Below are 5190 nucleotides of genomic sequence, written 5' to 3' on the forward strand. Positions count from 1 at the left end.
TTAGGACAATGCTTAGAAGTTTAAAATAAAATTTGCTTTCTCATAAGACCGGACAGCACAATAGTTAAATAAAATTTTAAAGTAATTTTGATAAAATTTTTATTCATAAAAGTACATATTTTGGGTGTGTGGGAGATCTTGCCTCTTGGTTTTATTTTCCCCATTGGGTTTCTCCCCACTGAAATTAAGTTTTCATCACATGAGAATAAAATCACGTAATCTTTTAATTTTCTCCCTCTCACTAAGGTGTGGCTGTAGACTTTAAGAGTGGTGAGGATAATACAAATGATGAGAAGTGATGAGATGTCATTCCAAGTCCTCATCATCCTCCCCAGCTTAAGTGCATTTTTTATTGAGCTGGCTGAACATCTGTTCATTTGCTCTACTCTTTATACTAAATTTTGCAGCTTTTTACCCTTTTTTTCAATCCTGGTTAGTTACCACCAGATTTTTCCATGACATCATTTACTCTAGGGCCAGAAACATCTGCTCTGGTGGTCTGCACCTTGGTCTTCTCACCCTTCCCTCTTATTAGGTGAGGACAATCTGACAGAGGCCTCACTCTGATTATCAAGGTGAGGGGAAGTGATTTGTTTATGTCTGAGGAAAATATTGCAGGGCTTCTTTAGGCATGCCTGGTGAGACTGCATGTTTCAAACTGAAGTTTTTTAAATGGAGTTTTTTTAGGCCAGGCTTAAGACCAACCTCACAATAGTGTAGTTAATTTGTCCAAAATTAAGGGTTTTTTTTTTGTTTGTTTCTTTCTTTATTGTATTTGTCCTCAATTGATTTTACTTTTTTCTTTTTTTTGTACCAGGTATTTATCTCAGGGGCACTCACATACTTCCTCCGTCCTTTTTTGTTTATATTTAGAGAGAGGGTCTCACTTAGTTGCTTAGTGCCTTTCTTTTGCTAATGGTAGCTTTGAACTCATGATATCCACGTATAATTCTTCTGTGCCACAGGGGTTATGGCCTTTGCCACCAAGTTTGTTTCAACTGAGTTTTTAAATATGTAAAACAACTTTATTAATGTGACATTTAGAAGCATTCTTAATATTCAAGAAAATTCCTTTGTCCTGGTGTGGCAGGAAATAAAAGTGAAACTGAACATTAATTTAAATAACCAGAAAGTTCAATTGCAAGGGCTTAATTAGAACACAGATAATTAGAAGGTAACAGGCCATGAAGCACTCTTGTACTTGTTTAAAATATTTTTTTCTTAGTTGTAGATGAACAAAATATTTATTATTATTATTATTATTATTATTATTATTATTATTATTATTATTATTGTGGGTCCAGTATCAAACAGACTGTCTCATGCATACTAGCCAAGCACTCTACTACTGAGCAACAACCCTAAATCCTTAACTGGAATTTTTTTTAATATTTATTTATATTTTATTTATTTATATGTGGTGCTGAGAATTAGGCTCAGTGCCTCCTATATGCTAGGCAAGCACTCTAACACTGAGCCACACCTTCAGCTCTTTTATGGTACTTTTTAAATACCTGTTTTACATAAATTGTAATTAGTAGCACTAACCCTTTTCCAATATCTGTTTGGAGTAAATCAATAACCTAGAAATCGGTGAAAAAAAGTCCAGTTGTATCTCAAACTCTGATTTTACTTTCTCTTTCTTCCCCAGACCAGACACCTTATCACAGTGTCTGAATTAAGATTCTTCCTTGAGGAATTTACTGTATGTTGTCCACATTCCAAACTCCAAAATTTATCTATTCCTTAGTTTTGGAAAAGTCTTACAGAATTTGTCCAGATGTACCAAAATTTCTTGGAGTACTCAGAAGAATCCATATCTGAGTCTTGCCTTTTAGGGAGCAGTTTGAATTATAAGTATGCAAACTTTAAGGCAAGTAGATGGATAATCTTCAGCTGAAAGGAACCTTTTCATCAATATCTTGAATTTAAAAGGCACTTCATTTGATTCCTTTTATTAGATACTGTGAATAAACCTACAATGAAAATGAAAGTGAAGTAATTTCTTTAACAAAAGTGTTCCAATTTCTTTAGATACTTTTCCAGAATTATAATTACTGGGTTATAGGGCATTTTTTAAACCAAGAAATGTTATTTATTTTTACTTATTTAGGCACTTTACCACTGTGTTACATCCCTATTTTTTATTATTAGTGAATTATATGGCATTTTTATTTTGAGCTCTTAGGAACCATGATAGGGGCTGGGAAAGTGGCTCAAGTGGTAGTGCACTTGCCTGGCATGCATGTGGTGCTGGGTTTTTATCCTCAGCACCACATACAAATAAAGATGTTGTGTCTGCCAAAACCTAAAATGAATAAAAATTCTCTCTCTCTTTTAAAAAAAGAACCATAATTTTTTTTCCAAAAGTGTATTTATTAACTTTATATTGTAACCAAAATGTTTATATATGCATATACACCTATACTTTGGATTCCCTACTATCTTTCAGATATTTTTTTAGTTTGGTGTGGTTTGGGGCTAGGAATTGAACTCCAGGGGTGCTTACCATTGAGTTATGTCTCCAGTTCTTTTTTTGTTTGTTTGTTTTTGGAGACAGGTGATATATCACTAATATCTCAATAAGTTGCTTATAGCCTTTCTATGTTGTTAAGGCTGTCTTTCAAATTACAATCCTCCTGACTTGCCTCTCCAGCCTCTAGTATATTTGCCCGATTTGCAGATTTTTTTTTTTTTTGAGATAAATTGACACCTTTGATATTTGGGTATTTTTGTATCTTCATCACAGCTGATGAAACACTTGTGAAAAATTTTATGGCTCGTAGATATCACCATTTTTTTGTATCATTTCTTTCATATTTCCTTTTTTCTTTTTTTTTTTTTTTTGTGGTGCTAGAGATTGAACCCAGGGCCTTGTGCATACAAGGCAAGCACTCTAAAAACTGAGTTACATCCTCAGCCCCTCTCTCACATTTCTGTTCACTAGAGGTGATGATGGTAATTGAGAATTTTGTCCCAAATGTGGTACATTTCTTAAGACCGGACTAATATCCAGTGTATCTAAATCTCTTTACTCATTCATGATTTTGCCAAAGAGATACTCACAGTAGTTTTTTTTATTAAATGTATTTATAGATGGAGGGAGATTATCTCATTTTACACTGATCTCTCTAAGTTTATAACATACAATAATGTGTTGCATAGTGATCTTTTAGTCAGTGATGGAATTTATATACAACAACAGCTACAATATATAGCCTAAGATTGTAGTAGTATACAATCTAAATGTCAGTATACAGTATACTATTTGCAACAATGCTAAAGTCATTTTAAGTGCATTTCTTAGAGTGTATGCCTGTCTTTTAATGAGGCATTTTTATACACATACTATACATTACAAGAACTGATATAACTTTTGTATGACTGTTTTATCTCAGATTTACCAAAGCATGCATGAAATTTTATTTGTCTATCAAAGATCAAGAATTTGGCACCACTGACACATTAATGGCCAATACTGGAGATAAGTTTATTTTGAATATTATATTATTATTGTTGTTGTTTTTATTATTATTATATGGTATTGAACTCAAGGGCACTGAATTCCTGAGCAACATTGCCAGCCTTCATTTGCATTTTATTTAGATATAGGCTTTCAGTGAGTTGCTTAGCTCCTCCATTTTGCTGAGGCTGAGTTTCAAATTATGATCCTTCTGCCTCTCCTACCTTGTTAGTTTCACAAGATTCTTACCTGCTTTTTTCTTTGACATCACATGCCTGCTATCTTCTCATGATGTTCATTGCTGGACTCAGCAGTTTTAGATATTCTCCTTTTCACATTTTGACACCATTGTTGGCAGATCCAAGATCTTTAATTAGATAGTCCTTAATACACAGTTTCTCATTTTGACTGCTTGGTGTTCATGCTCATGAAGAACTTGAAAAATGTTCAACAGATATCTATAAATGGTATAAAATGTGAAGGAAAAAAATCTATAAAAAAAGTTAAAACATACTGACATTTATATTTGGATAATAATAAATTGTGAATTAAGGTAGCACCAGCACTATCTCATGGAGAAAAGTAAGCATCTTCCAAGAAAGATAAGAAAAAAATAATGAGAGAAACAATAGAATAAAAATACATTTTTACTTTGAGAAATTGATTTTTGAGAACTTTCCAGCTAAATCTGGCACATAATTTAATAGGGGAAAGAGACACCCATGAAATTGATGCCTCACAAGTATCTAAAAAACCTCATGGTAAGGAAACCTTTGACAGTAATACCTATAAAGCATGAGAATGAATCAAAGAAGGGTGATGAATATTCCTCGGTAAAGTGCTTATAAAACATAATTTTTCATTGAATCCTAATGTAAAAGATTATTTGTGTGCATAGTGACTAGATAGTACTTTTTTCAGATGTACAAAAAGGGTAAGATGCTGATTAAAGTCACATCTTCTAGCTAGAATCATATGGAAGAGAACATAATTAATTTATAGAAAGAATGCTGTTTTATTTTTGGTCCTATTATTTATTTGTATTTGAACTTAATCTTCCACTAATGCGATATGCAACTCAAAATAATACAGTTATTTCTCTGAGTCCCTCATTTCTTGACTACAGAATGCCAAAATTTAGATTATGCCATTTCTTGTATTCTATATACCAAAAATCAAAGGGCTAAAGGTTACTTTAACTATACTTGGAGTTGGGGTTTTGGCTCAGAGAAAGAGCACTCACCTAGCATGTATGAGGAATGCAGTTTAATGTTCAACTCCATACAAAAATAAATAAATAAATAAATAAATGTATTTTGTCCACCTACAACTAAATAATAAATGTTAAAAATTACTGACTGATCTTTACTCAGGCAATAATATTTTAACTTTACGTCTTTTATAAACAATTCCATGAAGGGGCTGGGTTTGTGGCCCAGAGGAATATCACTCACGTAACATATGTGAGGAAATGGGTTTGATTTTTTGCACTACATATAAATAAATAAAATTCTCTATAAAAAAAACTCCATGACACAAATCAAAAGAAAATGAGACTATTTATTTATTAACAAATATTTAATAACACTGACTTCTCAGGAGAGTTTTGGTTTACACTTAGACCAGCACAAAAAAATTCCAGAGTTCTGTCAGAATTATGATTCTTTGTCTTACAAAAGTAGAAGATATATTTCGATCAGTGTATATACTTTTTGTTATCTTAAAAA

The sequence above is a fragment of the Callospermophilus lateralis genome, unplaced genomic scaffold (assembly GCF_048772815.1).
Source record: "Callospermophilus lateralis isolate mCalLat2 unplaced genomic scaffold, mCalLat2.hap1 Scaffold_73, whole genome shotgun sequence".
Lineage (NCBI taxonomy): Eukaryota > Metazoa > Chordata > Mammalia > Rodentia > Sciuridae > Callospermophilus > Callospermophilus lateralis.